We start from the raw sequence: 24,025 nt of genomic DNA, 5'->3' as shown, positions 1-24,025 counted from the left end.
ATCCGCTAAACTGAACCGATCTAATCCGATCAGTACGGTTCAGTTTGGTTTTTTAGTGCCGTGGTTAGGTGATGAATTGAAAAATTAGTAATCCATAGTGACCGAATCGGTTAACGGATTAGGTGCTGAAAAAACCAAACCGATTCGTATAACTAATATACATATATTATATAATATATATAGTATACAGTATTTGCATAGTACAATTATTTATGTTTTTGTTTTCTTTAATTATTAAGTTTCTTTGTTTTACGAACCCAAGATGCTTTACTGCTTTGTGACTTAGGATTTTACACTTTTTAGTTTTTATATTCCTTTCATTTGCATGCGTCTCTAGCCTCCCATCAAGTCTCATCTGATCCCACAAACCCACTGATGTGCTCACAGTCTCTCATGGAAAGCCCAGGTTACCTAATACTCTCGGTCTCTTATGGAACCGAGACGAAAAATAGTATTTTGCCTCCAATTTTAGTTTTCTTAGTTGTGTTCTGTTAAGTCCAATCCGTGGAAACCGAATCATCTGTTTCATATTAATTGCCATTTTTTTCCTCTTAAATATTCCTAAATATTTGTCTCACTTCAAAAGTTTATGCTAGTTAAATACAAAAGTTTATGCAACTTCAACACGAAAACATATTGATATACTATTAGTTTCACAGTGGATTGCAGAGGAGGAAAAACTTTTATTTTCTTGGTCATTTATTAGTTTTAGCTTTGGGTTTTCTATGACTGGTTTTCTAGTGGGCCTCGTTTGGTCTTTCTCTTGGGCTTGCTTGTTTCCTTTACTTTATTGGTTACTGTCACAATGTACAATTTACCACATTGATATATTTATTTGTTGGACGCAATAACAATAACAAACTTTCAATAAACGCTCCCTTCTCTGTGAACACCAACCATGAAAAATGATGCAACATACTTTTCTACTCAGTTTAGTAGAGACAGTAATCTTAAATAACTAAAACCAATTAATTCCGCTAAGAGAAATCTGACCCTCCTCTCACAAGTAGTCACAAAGTGCTTCATTATTTCTTTCAAAGCTTTATAAGTACCAACAATTGCTGTGAAGATGCCCATTAATATAATGGCACCAATAATCCCCAATTCAATTAATCCTACCCTCCTATAATTGCCTGTAATCTTCAAGTAGCACAAGCTTGGCAATAAAATAGATGGTATAAAACTTAGAAAAGCTCCCACAAGTGACATGAGATATTCAAAAAGGAGAAGAGTCACCACTACAACAATGGTGCTCATCACCAAGTAGGTCTTGAACAATAGGCTAAAGAGTCTCTGATTGGAAGAATGGTAGAATTAGCTTTCAATAGTGTGCACAATTGGTGTTACCATCAATGCATACTTTGAAACCGGATTGAGCAATGTAATGTATATGGTCACTTTTGAGCTAAGTTTTTCGGTAGGAAGAGTTAGGTTATCTGCGACTCCACCTTTGAACCAAACATTAGATAACCGATAACTGCCAGGAACACATTCGCCGTGGTACATAAAATAAAGCACAATACAAAACCTACAAAGACAAGGCATAAAGTGAGAATATGAAAAAATAAAAAAATAAAAAACCAGAACCTTGGTTATAGTTAGTTCAAAAAACCGTTTTTTCATGCTTTCGAAAACAAACGCTTGTTTTTCATAGAAACGTAAAGGGTTGGAAAAACAAGATATGCGGAGTAACAGAAAGCATAAAAGCTGAGAGCAGTAAGAATCCCCTTCCAATGTAGGGTTGTTCCCTTCTCATTAAACCCAATGCCCACTAAACGCACCAGTCCACAAAGTCGAGCCAATTATTATAACAAGATGTGAGAGCTCCAATGGCAGAGATATAAGAAAGAAAGCTCAGGTTATTGAACCTAACAGTAGGCATTACAATGAGACCAACTATCATTACAAATGTTGGTGTTCCTCCGATGTGTAGTTGTCTAATCCCTAATTCCACATTCGGAAATAATTTGTGTAAATTATCACCTTCAAGAATCAGGAATCCCATTGCAACTAATTAAGTAGAGCTCTATGTTCATCAGAAATAATATCAGCCATCTACATTTCTTTCCAAATGTACGCTCGCCAATGTCTGGATATGTTTTAGGGTTAGGTTCCACATCCATACATCTTTTAATTAACAAGCCCGTATAAAAAGGTTGCAATGGCAATGACAAAAAGAATGCCAAGCTCACCCAACCTCCGGATTATAGTGCATATGGGATTGACAATATTCCAACTCCTGGTAACAAATAGAAAAGAAGAAGAAAACTTTAATTTCCATGTACCATACATTTTCAAGGAACAAACAAAAATTGAAAATTTTTGAACTAAATATTCGCAAGAAAAATGCAATTAACCATTTTTTTTAATAAGAATTGGACAAACTTTATATAATTCCAAACAAACCCCATAAGTGGTTGGAAAAACATGTTATTTTTTCAATTAAAAGGAATAAATATTGTTTATTTCAACATGTGTATTTATTTCATATTTCTTAAAACAAAAAGAATCAAAACTTTGGTAATATTTACTGAAAACAAAATTTTTTTTTTCTCTCTCTAATTTGAAGGAACAAAAAAAAAATTCTTGCTCCAAGCCCGAAAATCTTAGATGTAATTCAGCCGGAAATGCATCTAACTCATATATAATATCGAATTAAAAGAGATCTTAAAACCCATTCTTAATCTAAATTCCGGATTAATGAACATACTTTTAAGGAAAAGTACATGTTGGTATTCGGATGGTATCTATATGATTGTCAAAGTCAAGAGCAAGAGGATAAATAATTATTACTGTAGTCTGCATGGATAAAATCAAGTGAAAAAATAAAAATATAAATAAAAAACAAGAAAAATACCTATAAATCTAGCTAACACCGTAATCAATGTTAGCTAGATTTGTAGTTAAAAATATATATTAAGTATTTGCACATTTTGTATATAGCAAAATTCTGAAATTTTGATTTCAAAAAAAAAAACAATTATTGAAAGAAATTTCAAACCATTTTCTGCTTTCTATGAACAATAAATTATTCTTGCAAATACTAAACCCAGCATAGAGTTTAATATATGGATGTGGATGGTTATTGATTTGGGTGCTCAAGTTTTTTATTTTTATTTTTCTGTAGCCAGTCTTTGCTCAACCATGAGATTGTGTTCGACACTTTCATTTCAAGTTTCAAAATTATGTGATATTGTGAAAATTAAGAGCTTGTTTGTTTCGTCATTTAAAAAATAAATTTTAAAAATTTAAAATAAAAAATAAAAAATTATTTTCAAAAACTATAAAAGATGATTCTCCAAAAACATGCAATTTTTTACTTTAGTTTTCATAATACAATTCCTAGAATCTATCTTCAATTTTTTTATTTTCAATTTTCAAAAAAAATGTTCATAAAAAACAGAAACAAGCAAACCAAGTTCACTTTCATATTCAGAAAAAAAGACTTCCAAATTATTTGTGAATATAATGCGCATTTTGCCGATTCTTTACGAAAGATTGAAATAAAGTTAGGTTAAAATTTCACCAAAATTATTAGCCACAGGTAGCAGCTTTGAAAGGAAAATGAGCATTTGAAGGATAATAATGAAATAATATTTTATAAGCTTGTTAGTTTGTTGGACCATGGATGATGAAGGGCATGGCAAGCAATTGGCATTGGTTTGGTGAAATTTTTGTATCACTGGGGCATGGGAAAATAATTGCTTGGTCGATTCCAATTCTCAATTAACGTGCTATACAGTGCAAGAAAAGTCATTTGTAACTTGTAAGTGCTTCACTTTATCAACTTCTACTTGAAACTCACCCAACTATACATTTTTTTTTTTTTTGGGTTAAATTATTATTATTATTTTTTTTTTTTTTTCTTTCCGGAAAGGAAGCTCACCCATCCACTTTCCTCGACCTTCGACTTTAAAAAATGGAAAAGTATTAACTCTTAATGGCATACCTCAAAAGAATTATGGTATTTCTTCTAGTCAAAATCCTAGAACTAGAGAAAATTTTTTAACAAGAAACACTTGATGCTACGTTTAATCGCCCTGCAAAGTGAAAAAATTTATACCTTTATGTCGTCCAATTTCAAATTCATACCATCGTTTCGATGCTACCAAATGCGACTATTGAAAGTACATATTCCTTTTCTCTTTTTTTCTTTTTTTTTTTCTTTTTTTTTTACATTTTGTCATAGATTTTCTGCAAAGAAATATCAAAGTTGTTTGGTGGTGGAGTCAAAACTAAAACATACCCTGACTTGACTTGGACACTCTGCATGGAGAATTAGCGCAGTTTTTTCGGTAAGTGACAAAGGTTTAGAAACATCTCGAACCCTCCTCCTTGAATTATTGTTCTTGAGAAGAAGAAAAATGTAAAAGTATTTTCTAAGATTATGATCTAGAATTCTTTAAATGTAGAATTTTCTCTTACAAAAGTTATAAGACACATTTAACTGATTCAAAATATTTAAACCTAATGGTAGGAGAAATACCAATTCAGTCCTTGGACATCAACTACTCTGCTAGAGCTTTCACCATGTCTCTGTCAGATTCAATTCTCACTTACAAAACCCCTCAACAGTGATTGCTAGAGCTTCAGCTACCAAAATGGTCATCTGAATTCTGACATTCAGGTGCTTTTTTTCCTCGTATGAAGTGATGAGATCAACATTGGATCCCATTCACTGGATAGACGCGCGCGTGTGTGTATATATATATTCCAAAAGTTTAAGCAATACTGAATATAAAATAAATTATGTACACTACTAGTAGGCCTTAGAGCGAAGGGGCAAGCCCAAACAATCGCAAAGGAGAAATATTTTGGAGCAAGCCCAAGCTCGAAGTAAAAAAAAAAAAACAGTCAGAGAGCCCAACCCACCAAGCGGAAACAAATAGCCACTCGCTTGAAAAATACATTGAGAATGTTACCCTGTTGCTGGCTACTCTAAAGATGACAAGTTCACAAGCAAAACCCTTTGCATCATTTTAGACGGGCTGAGCAAATGTCCAATGCAAATGGTTTGATCAGAAGTGAAGGTGCTACAAAAAATAAAAATAAAAACCTATAAGTTTGCTTGCATCATCATCCAATCACCAACTTTAAACTCAATTAAACAAATTGAGTTTGGATAGCAAAATTGGAATATTAGAACCTTTTTCCTTCTCAGCTCTATCGAATCCTAACCATCAGATTTGGCTGAGCCTACAACTAAGGAAATCAACATCAACAACAACAAAGCCTTTTTCCCCACTAGTCATGGGATTCATGTTCATATTGGTTAAAAAAATGTCTAACACAACTCTGTTCTCATTTTTTAAAGGATAGCACATAAGAACTTTGTTCGTAACTCATGACAAAGTTTTACTTGAATTGTTGTCAAGCTGCATAACACAACCCTCCTCCTTTATCTAGACTTGGGACCGGTTGTGTAATGAAAACGAAGGAGGGTATATCACATTTTCCTAATATTCTACATAGTAAAACCCCATTTTCCAATTAGATACAAACCATTTACGACACCTTCCTTCAAAACATTATAGCTGGACCTCATTTCCAGCAAAAATAATTTTTTCTAATGCAGTTCCAATTGATAAAAGACACTTCAATTTTCAAAAGTAACACTACACAAACACATAACAGAGTCTACTGGCATTTAGATGAAAACATAAAAACATGAGTTCAATATACACAGAGCATGAACCTAGGAAGCACGGACACTCCAAAATGGGCGAAAAATCCGTGTCCGACACATGTCGGACACGGACACGCGTCGGACACGCCCCGACACGTGTCGGACACGCCAAAAAACGTGTCTGGAATTTTTTTATTTTTTTTAATTTTCGGACACGACTCGGACAGCTCGGATACGGCTCAGACACGGCTCGGACATACTTTTCTGGATTTTTATTTTTTTTATTTTTTTAAAATTTTTAATGCTGATATGTTAAATTTTTTTATTTTTATTTTTAAAATTTTTAATGCTGATATGTTCTATTTTTTGTTTTGTACTCCCTAAAGATGCTGATATATATATATACTAACCTAAAGGTGCCACAATTCGCCGTGTCCGTGTCCTAAAGATGCTGATATATATATATATAACATATCAGTGATATATATATATATATATATATATATATATATATATATATACTATTCGCCGTGTCCGTGTCATGTCGTATCCGTATCCCGTATCCGTTTCCGTGCTTCTTAGACATGAACAATAAAACTAACATAAACATATATCATTGCACTTGGTACTAAAATCCAAATCAAAAGATAGCAGTACCTATAAATTCTCCGCTTAGGTACTAATGCTACGTTTGGTGTGGAGGATTGGAATGGAATGGAATGCCCATTCTAACCATTCATTTGTTTGATGTGCAGGAATGAAATGGAATGACCATTCCATTGGAATGAAAATCCATTCTAGGGAATAAAAATTCGTTATATTACTAAACCTATGGAATGACCATTCCATTCCATAGTGAGACTAAATTTTTTTGTAATATTCCCAATAAGTCCTTCATCATATTCCATTTTTCAACTTCTTTATTAGACGTGGTAAAGGTTTTTCACCTTCCCTCTCTTTTGAATATACCCAGGGCTGTCATTGACAAAAAGTTACAGCATCTTCAACCAAATTGCAGGTATTAATCTCTTTATTTTCTAAGTATACCACTTTTTTCTTTTTCTTTTTTCTTTTTTCTTTTTTTTTTTTTGTCGTATCTTTGTGTTGAAACGTTTGTGTGATTTCTCCATCTCTTTCTCTTCGAACATTTATATATATGAAACAATGATAATATAAAATAAAAATTAACAATCATCAAGAGTCAAAAATGATATTTTATTTTATTTTAAGGTTTTTCTTTATTTTTTTCAATGGCAGTATTGAGCATCTTATAACATTCCATAATTTATCGTTAGAATTGATTTTATTAAAAAGTAATGCAATCCAATGCAAAGGGTATTTTTGAGAAAAATCATTCAATTCTAGATATAATGATGGTCAACCAAACAATAGAGTGGTAATAATCATTTCATTCCATAACGATTCACCGTGTCACACCAAACAATGGAATAATATTCTCATTCCATTTCGAGCTGTATTCCATTCCATTCTTGCACACCAAACGTAGCCTGAGAGAAATAAACCTTCAATAACTATAATTCTCAATTCCACTGAGAAATCTGACCTTGACAAGTCTGAAGTATCCTATTATTTCCATGTCCAAGTACCAACAATTGCCGTGAATATACCCATTAAGATGATGGCACCTATAACCACCAATTCCAATCCAACCCTCTTATAAATGCCTTTGATCTTCAGGTAGCAAATGCAAGACAGTAACATAGATGTTGTGAAACCTAGAAAAACTCCAACAAGTGACATGAGAGATCCAAAAAGGGAAACAGTCACAGCTACAACAATTGTGCTGATCACCAAGCTAGTCTTGAACAATAGGCTAAGTTCCTATTGTTAGAATGGTGAAATAGACCTTCAATCAAGTGCACTATCGGTATAACCATCAATGAATATTTTGAGACTGGATTGATCAAGGTAGTGTAGATGATCACTTTTGAACTAATCTTTTAGTAGGAAGACTTAAGCTTATCTGCAGGGAGGCACCTAGAAAATTATGTGAGGGTAGGGGCACTAAATTTCAGCGGGGGCAAAAGTGAAATTCTATAGGTATATAATTCAAAAATAAAGAATCAATAGATGCATAATGCTAAACAAAAAAAATTCAGTGGGGCTACAGGTTCGTGTCTGCTTACCTGTGACTCCACCTTTGAGCCACACATTAGATACCTGGAGCCAACCATTAGATGCCTTGAGACTGCCATGGACACATTCGCCAAGGTATAGAAGAGAAAACAAAGCATCATAACCTTCAAAGAGAAAGCATAACATTTGACCGCTAGTCACTTGTGAAAAAGAACCTTAATTAATTCGATGACATTGGTACATACCTTTGTAAATTGAAGCTTGTTTGCCATAGAAGTGTACAGGGTTGGGAAAACAGGATGTGTGCTGTAGCAGAAAGCAAATAAGCTGGTAGCGATAGGGATTCCCTTCAAATGTAGAGTCGTCCCCATCTCATTAAACCCAATCCCAGCAAATGCACCAGTCCACAAAGTTGAGCTAAGGATTACAGTAGACGTCAGCACACCGATGGCAAAGATATAAGATAGAACACTGAGGTTGTTGAACCAGACAGTAAGCATTACCAAGAGGCCAACTATCAGTTCAAAACTTTGTCTTTCTCCCATGTGTAGTTGTCCAATCTTAATTGCCACTTGGGGAATAATTTGTGCAAATTATCCCCTTCAATGATCAAGAGCCCGGTTGCAACCAAAAATAGCTCTATGTTCATCAAAAATAATATGAGCCATCGACATCTTATTCCAAATGCACGTTCACCTATGTCAAGATAGGTTTTGATGTTCAGATCCACGTCCATGCATCTTTTAATTAACAATGCCGTCGCAACGGCAATGGCTAAAAGAAATGTCAAACTTCCCCAACCTCTAGATGACAGTGCATATGGGATAGATAATTACCCAAATCCTGAGAAACAAACAAAAATAGAAGGAAAAAAAATTAGTTTCCATCTAGCCTACATTTCAAAATATAGTTGTGTGAACACACTGGCTGGAATCTTAGATTTAATTAAGCTGGAAATTCTAATTCATATATAATATCGAATTACATCACAAAAATATCAATAGTAAAAAAGATTCTAAATTTAAGTTTAATGAACATAGTTTTAGGGAACAGTACATGTTGGCATTAGATGGTATATATATGATTCAAAGTCAAGAGCAAGATGAAAAATAATACTAGCTGTTTGGTAAAAGTAAGTAAAAAAATTACATATAAATCTAGCTAACACTACCCATTGATACCACCGGATAAGTAGGAAAAAGAGAGTGGCATGCCATACTAAATTTTCAACAGCCGGGAAAAATAAATAAATGGGAAACTGCAAACCTTTTTAAGCAAATACCAATATGTTATATGTAACTTCTAAAGCATATCATTTGAATATGCATTCATAGGTAGAACTTTAAACTTGAAAAGCGTATTGTATAATAAAATTCTCTAGGGAAGCTAAGAAAAAAACTATAAATCAACAAGTATGTTATTCACAGCAATTGTTGCCATCTAACTAATTTGCAGTGATTAGTGAGAAATTTAAAATGCTTGTATTTGTTGAGTAGTGCTATTCCACCGGACTAGAAAAAAACCGACTTAATACCAACTCCTCGTGATTGTCCAAGTGTAATTGAATACATCTGTAGGAAACACCGACTTGGGCAGTTGCAACTGTTTGTTTCGTGCTGGTTGCAATTTCAATTGTAATTGAAGACATCTTTCACTTAATTGGAAAGGTAGGCTAGCTAGATGTTCCAATATATATATATATACGTATACATACAGGGAAAATCTTTTTGAAATTAAATTCAAATAGAAAAAAAGGGGAAAAAAAAAAATTAGACCTATTGTTTTGGGTAAAAAAAAAAAAAAAAAAAACGGGTTGACCCGGATAACTTGTTCGACCCGTGAATATTCGGGTTGAAGCCTAGATTTGTGTTATCTAGGGCCGGCCCAACCCAACCCAAAATCGGATTGAGGTTGGGTTCGGGCTGGGCAGGCCCAAGTTGCACCCGTATAAGAATATCACATAACACCTCAATTAATTTTAGAGGGCCTCAAAAATTTGAGGCCTAAGGCGACCCAGACTTGTCCTAACCTAATTTTTTTTTTTTCCCATATTTGAGGCCCTCTAAAATTTGAGGCCAGCCCTGTGAAGAACCATGGCTTCAACAAAACAAATGTAAGAATTCTCGGACATAGAGAGCCGATTTGAGGTCATTGGAGTTGTGAGGTTCCAAGAGCAAGCTAGTGGCAATGGAGTTTGTAAAGAGAGCCACTAACATATAACCACCACCCTAAAACCAACGAAAACAAAAACAAGAAGGCAAAAAAAATTGAAAAACAGAAATGGTCTTCACAATTCATCAAGAATTGAGCTCCACAAGATGCAAAACATTAACGGTAATATACTAGTATAATATATTACATACCTAATAAAACATTGATTCCGTTGAAGACAGTAGAGGCAGTTCGAATAGATCATTGTGCAACTTGGGCTTTCATTAATTGCCTCCATGAAAAGATTAGTGTGAATGAGAAGGGGTGGAGGATGATACTTCTGCAAATCTGTCTGGCTGCTGATACAACAAAGAAGGCCACGTGAAAGATTATACTAAAAACAGGAACCGCTACATGATTTAAAAGAATGAAGCAGGCTGTTTCTTTCTTCTTAAGTAGGCTGTATTTTGGCTTATTTTAATTATTGAGCCCAGTACATAATAAAGAAATGAGCCCAAATATAGCCTACTTAAGAAGAAAGAAGCAGCCTGCTTCATTCTTTATTTGTATTGGTTCTTTTAAATCATGTAGGGGTTCCTACTCTTTTTAGTATAATCTTTCACGTGGCCTTCTTGTATCAGCAGCCAGATAGATTGCAGAAGTATCATTCTCCACCCCTTCTCATTCACACTAATCTTTTCATAGAGGCAATTAATGAAGCCCAAGCTGCACAATGATCTGTTGGAACTGCCTCTATTGTCTTCAACGGAATCAATGTTTTATTAGGTACGTAATATATTATACTAGTATATCACTGTTAAGGTTTTGCATCTTGCATCTTGTGGAGATTAATTCTTGATGAACTGTGAAGACCATTTCTGTTTTTCATTTTTTTTTTTTTCCTTTCTTGTTTTTGTTGGTTTTGTGGTGGTTGTTATATGTTAGTGACTCTCTTTACAAACTCCATTGCCATTAGCTTGTTCTTGGAATCTCACAACTCCAATGACCTCAAATCGGCTCTCTAAGTCTAAGAATTCTTACATATTTGTTTTGTTGAAGCCATGGTTCTTCACAGGGCCGGCCTCAAATTTTAAGGGTCCTCAAATATGGTAAAAAAAAAAAAAAAAATTAGGTTAGGACAAGTCTGGGTCCCTCTAAAATTAGTTGAGGTGATATGTGATATTCTTATACGGGTGCAACTTGGGCCTGCCTAGCCTAGACCGAACCCGACCTCAATCCGATTTCGGGTTGGGTTGGGCCGGCCCGAGATAACACAAATCTGGGCTTCAACCCGAATATTCACAGGTTGAATGGGTTATCCGGGTCAACCCATTTTTTTTTTTTTTTTTTCCCCAAAACAATAGGTTTAAATTTTTTTCCCCTCCTTTTTTACTATTTGAATTTAATTTCAAAAAGATTTTCCCTGTTTGTATATATATATTGGAACAGCTAGCTAGCCTACCTTTCCAATTAAGTGAAAGATGTATTCAATTACAATTGAAATTGCAACCAGCACGAAACAAACTGTTGCAACTGCCCAAGTCGGCGTTTCCTCCAGATGTATTCAATGACACTTGGACAATCACGTAGAGGAGTTGGTATTAAGTCCGTTTTTTTCTAGTCTGGTGGAATAGCACTACTCAACAAATACAAGCATTTTAAATAGAGAAGCATTTCTCACTAATCATGGCAAATTAGTTAGATGGCAACAATTGTTGTTCCAATAATATCAGTATACATGAGCTTATTATAGAGGGAGAATGGGATGTATCTCAATTGAATAATACTTCTCATGAGCTAATTCAGATGTTCCAAAATCAGAAAATTCATGGCGGAGTGGATGAAATTCAGTGGGTGACCACATTTAGTTTCAAAGCTGCTTGGGAAGCTACTCGTTTCAGGTTGTATGAAGTGAATTGGGCTGGTTTGTGCTGGAGTGTGGGGAGACCAAGGTGGTTAGTTCATGCGGTTTTGGTGATGCAAAATGCCATTCTCACTCACTCTTATTTACAGAGAAAAGGTTTTGCTTTGGTTTCTAGATGCTTTCTTTGCTACAAGTGGAGAGTATTGATCATTTATTTTGTTGCTGTGAGTATACAAGAAAAGTATGGCACAATTTTGAAGGAATTTGTATTTCGAATGCTCAAGTTTGTAATGGGATATATGAGTTGGCAAAGTTCTTTACTTAACAATATCAAGGGAAGGGGAGGAAGATGAAGATGGCAAGGATCTTGTTTACAGCTTCCTTATATTTTTTTATGGGGTGAAAGGAATAACAGAATGCATAATGATACAATGCGAGAGTCTAAGGATTTAGTAAAGTGTATTCTTTGGGAGGTACTTGATGTCATGGGGGTATGCCTTCAGGACATCATGTAGCTCTCTTATTTTTATTGGCTTGTTTTGAGCATTTTGTATTCCCTTTTTAAGGGTTTTGTTTTGTTTTGGTAAGGGCATTCCCTTATTTGTCTTTGTACTATATTGTTCATATTTATAAAAACTCCTTTATTTAGGGAAAAAAAAAAAAACATACTTGTTGATTTATAGTTTTTTTTCTTAGCTTCCCTATAGAATTTTATTATACAATACGTTTTTCAAGTTTAAAGTTCTAGCTATGACTGCATATTCAAGTGACATGCTTTAGAAGTTGCATATAACATATTGGTATTTGCTTGAAAAGGTTTGCAGTTTCCCATTTATTTATTTTTCCCGGCTGTTGAAAATTTAGTATGGTATGCCACTCTCTTTTTCCTACTTATCCTGTGGTATCAAAGGGTAGTGTTAGCTAGATTTATATGTAATTTTTTTTTTACTTGCTTTTACCAAACAACTAGTATTATTTTTCATCTTGCTCTTGACTTTGAATCATATATATACCATCTAATGCCAACATGTACTATTCCCTGAAACTATGTTCCTTAAACTTAAATTTAGATTAAGGAAACTAAGATCTCTTTTTTACTGTTGATATTTGTGATGTAATTCGATATTATATATGAATTTGAATTTCTAGCTTAATTAAATCTAAAGATTCCACCCAGTGTGTCCACACAACTATATTTTGAAATGTAGGCTAGATGGAAACTAATTTTTTTTTTTTTTATTCTATTTTTGTTTGTTTCTCAGGAGTTGGGCTCCTGTAATTCACATTCCTTATTATGCATGCAATTCTTTGTATTGGCCATCCCTGCTTACATGGTAAGGGTTTTACCAAGCGAGAGAAAGAAAGCAATTTACAGTGTAGAAATCGAAGATGTTATTACTAGATATTCACCAGGTTCTTATCCTCTTTTCTTTCATGATTGTGTGCAGGGGGCGCGCGCGCGCATGGGGTTGTCAAGGTGCCATTCTCGGCCGCGACGACACCCATTTTTTGTTTTGACTTTTCTCTCTCGATCGGACTCCGAATTAAGTGATTCTTGAGTCTATCTTCGTTAATTTTTCGTTATCTATTCAATGGTGTGTTCGGTAGCACCCATAACTTTTTGAAAATGACCATTTTGCCCTTGGGGACATACTTGGTCTATTTTCACCTTTTCGCTTCCGCATTTGTTTTCTTTTGTTTCCGTCTATCCCATATGCACTGTAATCTGGAGGTTGGGGGAGTTTGACATTTCTTTAAGCCATTACTGTTGCGACGTTTTATACGGCATTGTTAATTAAAAGATGCATGGACGTGAATCCGAACATCAAAACCTATCCTGACATAGGTGAACGTGCATTTGGAATAAGATATCGATGGCTCATTTTATTTTTGATGAACGTAGAGCTGTTTTTGGTTGCAACCGGGCTCTTGATCATTGAAGGGGATAATTTGCACAAATTATTCCTCAAAGTGGCAATTAAGATTGGACGACTACACATGGGAGGAAGACAAAGTTTTGTACTGATAGTTGACCTCGTGGTAATGCCTACTGTCTGGTTCAACAACCTTAGCGTTCTGTCTTATATCTCTGCCACTAGAGTGCTGACGTCTACTATAATCCTTGGCTCGACTTTGTGGACTGGTGCATTTGGTGGGATTGGGTTTAATAAGAACGGGACGACTCTACATTTGAAAGGAATCCATACCGCTACAAGCTTATATGCTTTCTGCTACAGCGCACATCCTGTTTTTCCAACCCTATACACTTTTATGGCAAACAAGCTTCAATTTACAAAGGTATGTACCAATGTCATCGAATTAATTAAGGTTCTTTTTTCACTAGTGACTAGCGGTCAAATGGTATGCTTTCTCTTTGTAGGTTATGATGCTTTGTTTTCTCTTCTGTACCTTGGCAAATGTGTCCATGGCAGTTACCGGGTATCTAATGTTTGGCTCAAAGGTGGAGTCACAGGTAAGCAGACGCAAACCTGTGTAGCCCCACTGAATTTTTTTTGTTTAGTATTATGCCTCTATTGATTCTTTATTTTTGAATTATATACCTATGGAATTTCACTTTTGCCCCGGGGGGAAATTTAGTGCCCCTGCCTTCACATAATTTTCTGGGTGCGTCCCTACAGATAAGCTTAAGTCTTCCTGCTGAAAAGATTAGTTCAAAAGTGATCATCTACGATCAATCCAGTTTCAAAATATTCATTGATGGTTACACTGATAATGCACTTGATTGAAGGTCTATTTCACCATTCTAACAATAGGAGACTACTTAGCCTATTGTTTAAGACCTGCTTGATGATCAGCACGATTATTGTAGCTGTTACTATTCCCTTTTTGTATCTCTCATGTCACTTGTTGGAGCTTTTTTGGGTTTCACAACATCTATTTTACTGCCTTGCATTTGCTACCTGATGATCACAGGCAGTTATAAAAGGGTTGGATAGGAATTGGTGGTTACAGGTGCCATCATCTTAATGGGTATCTTCACGGCAATTGTTGGTACTTGGGCATCTTTGAAGGAAATAGTAGGATACTTTTGACTTGTCAAGTCAGATTTCTCTTAGTGGAATTGAGAATTATAGTTATTGAAGGTTTATTTATCTTAGTACCTATGTGGAGAATTTATAGGTACTGCTATCTTTTGATTTGGATTTTAGTACCAAGTGCAATGATATATGTTTATGTTTGTTTTATTGTTCATGCTCTGTGTATATTGAACTCATATTTTTATGTTTTCATCTAAATGTCAATAGATATATGTCACTCTGCTATGTGTTTGTGTAGTGTAGCTTTTGGTGAAATTTGGAAGTGTCTTTTATCAATTGGAACTGCATTTTTTTATGGGTAGTGTTTTAAATGATTTATCTTATTATGTGCTACTGTTTTGAGGGGAAGTAGAAAAAATTATTTTTGCTGGAAATGAGGTCCTGCTGTAATGTTTTGAAAGAAGGTGTTGTAAATGGTTTGTATTTGATTGGAAAAATAAGGTTTTACTCGAGTAGAATATTAGGAAAATGTGATATCCCCTGAGTATCGTTACACAACCGGTCCCAAGTCTAGATAAAGGAGGGGGGTTATGTTAGGCAGCTTGACAATTAAAGTAAAACTTTATCATGAGTTATGACCAATATGAATCCTATAACTAGTGGGAAAAGGGCTTTGCTGTTGTTGATGTTGTTTTCTGTAGTTGTAGGCTCAGCCAAATCTGATGGTTAGGATTCGATAGAGCTGAGAAGGAAAAGGGTTCTAATATTCCAATTTTGCTATCCAAACTCAATTTGTTTGAGTTTAAAATTGGTGATTGGATGATGATGCATGCAAACTTATAGATTTTTGCGTTGGACATTTTCTCAGGCCTTCTAAAATGATGCACATGGTTTGCGTTAGGCCTTATGGTAAAATGGTTTTGCTTGTGTAAAACTTGTCATCTTTAGAGTAGTGAGCAACAGGATAACAGTCTCAATGTATTTTTCAAGCGAGTGGCTATGCAATTCTCAAAATCGTTTCTCGAAACATATTTATAGCAGAGAAAGAGACCATCATAGTTATTAAAGGCCCAAGGCGCTAGAGGTCCTTTGGAGCCTAGGCGCGAAGAGCACGGCGAGGCTCGCGCCCGAGTGAAGTGAGGCGCCCAATTGAAAATTTAAACTACCATAATAACATTCATATCTCATAAGTCATATCAATATTCTAAAAATTAATATCAAATATAAAAAAGTAAATCCATCAACTATACAAGCATCCAACAACCATAAAACAGAGCACAAATTTGTTTTCTTGAAAGGCAAAACAAAATGTGTTTTTTGAATGGCAAAACATAGCACAAAAGAAATAAATATGTTAACAAAAAAAAAAAAAAAAAAAAAAAATTCTTAACAAGAAAAAAAAAAAGAAGAAAAAACAGAGCAAAAAAAAGAAGACAGAGAGATGAGAAAACTAGACGAAGAGAGAGATGTAAACAAAGATAAAAAGAGACGAGAGATCTAGAGGAGAAGAGAGAAAAAAGAAAAGAAAAGAAAGAACTGACGTGGCTTCGTCGTTCATCTCTGCAACTAGGGCTTCGTCATCGTCTCATAATCTCATTCTATCGTTGTTTGTTTAACACTTTGACTCTTGGGCTTTCTTTTTTTTTTTTATTCTTTTGAACAAAAGTTCCTTATATAGTATGATTGAGCTCTCTTTTTTGTTTATTAAGTTGCCAAAAGTACCCTTTTTGGCTCAAGAAATAGAACAATCGTATATTTTTAAACAAATATCAGTGAGGCGCGCCTAGGCGCAACCGAGGCGCGTGCCTAGTAAACATCAGTGAGCCTGAGATGACAACAGGCGCTAAACCTGAGCCTTGAGCCTAGGCGCGCCTAGGCGTGCCTTTAACAACACTGGAGACCATAAACACCATTTGGATCATTCCCAATAGAGGTATTGTAGTAGTTTTTGACAGAAGCATTCGAGGATAAAGAAACAAAGAGACTATTGAGATTCAATTGAAATGGACTATTATGTTTGGCAAATTTAGTTGTCATTGACAATTACATTTGTGGTACACTAAATGATTTGTCAAATTAAATTATTGGAGAGTACCCACAACTGGGCTTTCTATTAGCCTAAGTTCCTTCTTTTTTTGAACTGCTCAGATCCTCAATAGCACCTCTCTCCATTACCACCAAGAATTGTCACTGGGAACCACTGCCACAACATGCATAAAGTAGTGTCCCCATTTTTTTCATTTGAAAAGTGGAAATGATTGAATAAAGCAAACACCCCTGTTACTCTTGGTAACAACAAATGCACAAAGGCGTTCCCTACTTTGTTTAAAAAAAAAAAAAACTGGAAAATTAGTCTTGGTATCTGGTTTTTGTGTGTGTGTGTGTGTTTTTTTTCTTCTCTTCTGTGAATGCCATTATGTTGGTTGAGTTCCTTTAGACTTTATATAATGAATTTATGTTTTTGTCTATCAAAAAGAACATGGGAAAAAAGAAAGGAAGATAAGGCACAATCCCATCTCCCAAGTAAGATGTTGGAAGTGACTTTATGTCATCTCTGCTGGCCAAGTTGTAATACCCCGATAATTTTAAAAGATTTATTAATTAGGATTAATTATTTTATTTTATTTTTCAATGATTTATTTTATTTTATTGAGTGCTAGATTAATTATCTTATTTTAATTAAGTTATATTTCGTGATTATGTATGATGATTGATTGTTTGTATGGTTGATTATTGATTGAATTATTGGTGTGTTGATTTTATTGGTATTATATGACTTAGTTGTAAATTCTTGTTTGTTTATGTGCTTCATGTAATTAGTTATTTTAATTTCTGTATTTAATTAATTATCTTATTTATTTAAATTAATTGGATTGGGCTTAAGGAAAGTTGGACCAAAAGATGTGGTCTTGGGCTTGTATGAAACCTTATTGGGTTAATTAATGAAGGTCCGTGGTTATTTAATTATTTAAATGATCACTTTTGTATCAATTATATTTTTATATATATATATATATATATATATATATATATAATTATATATAAATATAATTAATTAATAATTGTTATATATAGATATATATTTATTGATATTTATAAGTATATATGATTTAATTAACTAATGAGTTAATTATGGAAGGAATATATATTTATATATATATATATATATGTTTATAGATATAAATTATTTAAAGATTATTATTTTAATTCATAATACTAGTTGGAATAGGATTTGGAATTTAAGGTGTATAAAAATACACATAAGGCTTTAGGGTTAAAGGTTTTACACGTTAGAAAAATAAAACAGACAGAGAGAGAGGAAGAAGAAGGGCTGATAAGGAGGAGGTCGGATCTGAAAAGGAGGACGTCGGAATTGGAAGAGATAATTAAAGCTTAAAGCGTCGGTTTCGTTTCGAAACTTTCAGGCGAGTTTTCTCTAACTTTCCTCTTAGAACTCATAAGGATTTCACCTTGAGTATCAAGGCTTTAATTAAATTTATTTGTTTAAAAATTATGGTTAGATCGGAATAATTAAAAAGTATAAACTATTATATTTGATTTTTAGATTATTGGATTTTAATTGATATATATAGGTGTTATGTATATTTTAAAATCAATCTATAGGTGGATTTGTGACCCAAGAGAGTTAATTATGGTTTCTTTATTTTCTAGAATTGTTCTGTAATTTTCTGGAATTTTTCTGATATTTTTAGGAATTTATTAGGATTTATTTTCCTATTATTTGTTAGGAAAATAATTTTATATATATATATATATATATATACTAGGTAACTGGCGCATGTGGAGCGGCGGCACAATAAAGAATTGATCCAGTGCGGTGCGGTGTAGGATAATAGGGTGTATACGCCAATTAGGGCCATTTGATTAATTAAACTTATGTGAATTGATATGGTGCATCGCGGCGCATAAAACTTTGGTGCGCATGTGTATCTGGACCATAAAAGTGGTCTGGTCAACTATGGGATTATTTGGTGTATTGCAGACCATGAGAAGATGGTGCAGTCGCTGATCTGGACCTTAGATCTATTATAGTTAATAGAAAATAATCTAGTGTGAGCGTGTTCATTTGCGCACTCATTTATGACCATTGGATGCGGCATAAAGGAAGTGATGGATTCAGTGTGGTGAGCTCACGGTAGCTGAAAGAGCTTAGCCAATACCAGCACACAAGGAGGCTTGAATCCAGCGCGTGCAAGTGCATAGTAAGCACGTGGGCGCGCGTGGGAAACTATGTTGGCCTAATTCGACACTAGAAATTAAAACGGTCATAACTTAGTCATTTTAAATCGAAATTGGGTCTTTCTTGAGCTCAAATTCAAGGATTTTTCGTCTTCTTTCCAATGGTACCAATTTCATTATCAGATTCCCATCCTACTAGGAGATATTTATGTTTTAGTGAGAAAGTGTCGGAAAACTATTTAAACCAATATGGAGTATTTAAAGGAAACTATTTCTGAGATATTTAGTTGCACTAATTTGTGTAAATATAATAAATTAATAATTTGTTATGGAAGGAAGTGTATATATATATATAATTATTTATATATGGGTATATATAGTTTAATTTGTCTATGCATTGTATGAAAGGATATATATGGGTATATATAGTTTAATTTGTCTATGCATTGTATGAAAGGATGAATATATATATATATATATATATATATATATATGTGTGTATGTATGTATGTATATTGATTTTAAATAATCAAGGATTATTAAAGAAGGTGTTAAACACATATATACATTAAATAACATATGTGTAGGTATATATATATATATAAATCATTTAAGATGATTAATATTATCATTCTTATTTGGCATATCTTAATAGGCTGGTTGTTAAATTAATGATATGCGTATAATATGCATGTGATGGCTATGTATGATTTAACGTATTGTTAATTTTAAAGTTAATTCATGGTTAAAGTGTGGGCATGGATGAATTGTCAAATGATTAAATATATTACCTAAATATTTGTATGAATAGAATACATATATGGAAAGCATGGATGAATTGCTAATTAAATGTATGAATAAATATACCTGTGGAGGCATGGTTGAATTGCCAATGTATAAATATACATACACGGAGGCATGGTTGAATTGCCAATGTATAAATAACTATACTTATGGAGGCATGGTTGAATTGCCAATATATAAATAAAAATATTTACAATGGCATGGTTGATTTGCCAAAGCATAATTACGTTGTTATGTGTTAGATGATTAAAATATCATCTATAGTTGTTGTATGTATAGATTGGATTAGGGTTAGATATTCTTAAATGAGAATAGTTTAGTACTTACTGGTTAGTGTATTATTTTACATTAATAAAATAATATTGGGGAAGACGTGGATGATTTGTCAAAACTTGGATTTTGGATATGTGATTTAAACAATTAAAATCATTATCGGGTTGGGATTAAATAGAGTATTTCTTTTATTATAATTTGTTGTTTAAATGATTAAACAACTGACTAGGATGGGATTAAGGTCAAAGGAGTTTTTATAAAATGAAATGGTAGATTGGTCTAGGTATGAATATTATTTTAATAATTATTTAATAGGTATGGAAATTTAATAAACCTATTAATGGATGTGATTAGTATAGTATATATAATTATATATAGACATGTATATCGTGCTTTATTAAAGTTAAAACTTTATTAGGTTTGGTTTTGATCAGAGATGATCTGTTTATTGGTTTTCAGAGGCCTGGTAGAGTGAACTTGCTCGTAGGGTTTAACCCACGATTTATTTTTCAGGTTATTAGAGGTTCCAGTCTCGAGGTTGAGGATCCGCAGCTGGGAGACTGTCATTCATCTATTCATCTTGTGTACTTTTAAATAGTATTGGATTATTGGATAATGTTTTAAGGGGTCCTTGAGTTATGGGATTTCCGAATTGTAATTGTTGGAGAATCATTAAGTAATATTTATTTATTAGTTTTCTTCAGCGGTTTATTTATTCTTTATTATTCATCTTTGTATTCTGTGCTTGTTAAATACTTAAATTGTTTTGATATCCCTTGATTTTGTGCGCGGACTTGATCAATCCGTGTTCCAAAATTAGGGGGTATCACACAAGTTTACCAAGAAATTGAACCAGATTCTACATTCAATGACTTTAAGAGGGGGGACTAAGACTAGAATGTAAGTACAAGTTATATTCTCTTTTTCTCCTTGAACAAACTTTTTCAATTCACTTAACAAAAGGGGAAATCCAACCAAACCAAACTCAAAGAGAAGCTCGAGACCATTTTAAAACTTCAACTAACATATTTGCATTTCTTCAATGATACGAAAATAAATTTCATTAAGATCTTAAAAACAAAAAACAGGTAAGAAACTTCATTGGAAATGGAACAAAAGCTCAAGAGGTAATCATGAGCAAAACAATTTTAATGCCAAGAAATTGAACCAGATTCTACATTCAATGACTTTAAGAGGGGGGAGTAAGACTAGTTCACAATTATGGTTTATCATTTATATGTAAAATAACCAAGTTCGTATTTTCTTACAAATAAAAGATGCAAACAAAATAAGATAAAACTATTAGAACCCACAAAGAAGCTTTTATTTTATTTTTGTCCTCATTTGCAAGACACCCAACACTTCTTTTAGAGGTAATATGTAAAGAAAGCTAATAATATGGCAATATATGAGACAACCATCCAATAGTTCTTCGCAATTATATTATCAAAAGCTTTCTAATTTGACAATAAGGAGATTAAAGAAGCACAATCTGTATCGTATGGCTTAAGCCAAATCAAGAAGGGACGGGTTAAAATTGAATCGCATAGGTCATAATAAATTTCAGTGTGACCATTCAGGAAGAAATATATATATATTTCAGTGTGACCCTTCCATGAAAGAATTTATCAGAAAAACAAAATCAGAACAGAGCCAAGAAAGCAAACAAACCCTAAATAAATCCCTATTAATAAGAAATCACAAATTCCACCAAACCCAAATAAGCAAATCAATCAAATAGGAAAATATCGCAAAAAATAAATAAATAAACTGATATAGAATGAAATACCAGAGCAGTGATTTGCATCGAAAGCAGTAACAAAGAAGACGCCATCCGGGTCATCGACAGAGACTGGTTGGCCGACTTCAATACCTACAAACAATGAATCATCAAGCTGCCAAAACAACCTCAAAAGAATTCCAAAATTAGAAAGAAAAGAAATGAAATTGATGTATCTTAAAACAGGGCAAAGTTTGGAGAATTAAGACAAACCTTGGGGTATTGTTGAAGCGTGAGACTTTTGGTGAGAAGGGTACAATAAATTGGGTATGAAGTGTGAGTGGAGATTCCTTGGGAATGATCTTTGTGGGCATGAGTAAGAAAATGGTGCCTCTTCTTCTTCTTCTTCGAAGGGCTCCATGTATCTACAGAGAATGGTAGCCCTTTCGGCATCTCTATAGGCATCTTTCTGTGTGTGCGTGTGAGACAGATTTCTGAATTCACAAGCTTGCGAGAGAGGAGAGATGAAATTTGAGGAAAAGGGGGGAAATTTGCGAAACAGCAAAAGTTGAATGGGTTAGAATCTTGTGTGCTATCTCTAATTCTGCAATCGGTCACTGAACTCGTTTGGGGCTGCTAATTTTGTCTACTGTATCTATAAAAGTCAATCCTGGGTGGGCCCATTATCTCCTATGATTGGTTTGGGCAACCGACTGAAGGTTTACCTACCTTTTCGTATCCGGCACAACACATTGATTTCCCCAACAATTATGAGAGAGACATTCGGGACTTGAGTCAATTGGGTTGGGTATTTGGGTGTGAAGGCAATTGGGTTGGGGGGTGTTTGGGTCTGTGGGTAACAAAAAGCATATTAATGTCTTCTAATATTTCATAAGGGGCACAATGGTCGTATAAATGCAAGATGTGCATGTAAATTGTATAGTTTAGGAAGTTGAGCATTTTATCCTATAAAAAATGATAGTCTTAGGATCCGTTTGGCATGTAAGTTATGTTTTTTACCGGAGTGTTTTGGGTAGAGATCGAAAAGATGTTTGGTATCGAAAATTTGTTGTAAGAAATTTGGAAACAAAAACATGTTTGGTAATAAGATAAACACGTTTGAGAAGTCCTATTTATTGCCAAAATTTCTGAATCCTTACATGAAACTTGTTTGGTAGAAGTTGTTTTCTTTATATTTTTAAAATTAAGTATATATTAATACAATTATTAGTTTATATCTAATAGTTCAATTTTATATGGTTTGACAAATTTTACACACCCAAAAAAAAAAAAAAATCCATTATAACTTGCAAAAAAATTATACATTGACACTTGGATGAAAATAAGATATACTTGTGATGAAAATATTAAAAGATCAACCATTGGTTTTTATATGTTGAAGTGTATAGATACTCAACTACCACCATCATCTTGACAAATATGTCTGTTGTATTACTTGTATACCACTGAATTTTATGCCTTAGGTCAGGACGAACCTAAAGAAGAATGAAGGGGGCTTGCCCTCTTAATTTCTTTTTTAAGTATTAAGTAGTTATAATTTTTCTTATTTTCAGTTATATATCTTTGAAAAGATTCACTTTTGCCCCCCTCACCCAATATCCTAGGTTCGTCCATGCTTAGGTGTTGTTTGATAACTGAATGCAGCGCTTAATTTATTCACTCAAGTGTGTTTGATAATGCAATTTGAATATCACTGAAAAGGCTAAACATTTTTTTTTATCTTAATTGGTATTCACACACACATGTCTCCACCAAAGCTTGAATTCTTAACCTTTCTTTGAAAAGTAGGAACCCGGTACCTATAGACCACTGGCATGTTAATAAAATGTGATAAGAAAAATAGTTTGTGAAAGTTGTTTTGCTAAGAAAAATAAAAAATTATACAAATAAAAATCCCTATTATATGTGCGTGTGTGTCTATTATATAATGTAAAGTTGTAATAAAAATATTCATGTGCACATGGTAATGGGCCTCAACATGAGGACAACACCACTCAACAATAAGAGTTACAAACAATAATAGATGATGATGGGGCTACCTTTCATTTTTTTTTTTTTTTGGTTAATTACAATGACACCTCCTGAGGTTTGTCATATTGACAGCCATATACAACTTACCCCTTTTTTGGACAAAGACACCCCCATACTTACAAACTTGAACAATGACACCCTATTTTTAAAAAACGGAGCCAAACACAGCCTAAAGTCACATGAAATGTCTAATATGCCCTAAGATATATTTTAATCCTCACATAAAATGACCAAACTAC

At 33.7% G+C, this 24,025-nt stretch overlaps 1 long non-coding RNA gene and 2 pseudogenes across 3 annotated transcripts; 1 reads left to right on the top strand and 2 right to left on the bottom strand.

Annotated features, from left to right (window-relative positions):
- Window positions 1–1,011: 1,011 nt before the first annotated feature.
- On the bottom strand, window positions 1,012–2,292 carry LOC132281956 (amino acid transporter AVT1I-like; annotated as a pseudogene).
- A 1,158-nt stretch (window positions 2,293–3,450) lies between these two features.
- On the bottom strand, window positions 3,451–22,337 carry LOC132285886 (uncharacterized). 3 transcript variants are annotated; one of them, XR_009472638.1, is made up of 5 exons: window positions 22,008–22,337; window positions 21,804–21,909; window positions 7,969–8,566; window positions 6,217–7,887; window positions 3,451–5,695 (listed from the first exon to the last, which is right to left on the bottom strand). It is a non-coding gene; the product is annotated as an uncharacterized LOC132285886 (long non-coding RNA). The 3 variants fall into 3 exon arrangements; XR_009472636.1 differs by having other exon boundaries at window positions 3,451–7,887; XR_009472637.1 differs by having other exon boundaries at window positions 3,451–7,887; window positions 21,804–21,887.
- On the top strand, window positions 13,437–14,832 carry LOC132285664 (amino acid transporter AVT1I-like; annotated as a pseudogene).
- Window positions 22,338–24,025: the final 1,688 nt, after the last annotated feature.

Source organism: Cornus florida, unplaced genomic scaffold, assembly GCF_030987335.1.
Source record: "Cornus florida cultivar Cherokee Brave unplaced genomic scaffold, ASM3098733v1 CherokeeBrave_3.0.0_Hap2_Chr11, whole genome shotgun sequence".
NCBI lineage: Eukaryota > Viridiplantae > Streptophyta > Magnoliopsida > Cornales > Cornaceae > Cornus > Cornus florida.
This window is presented reverse-complemented; position numbering and strand designations above follow the sequence as displayed.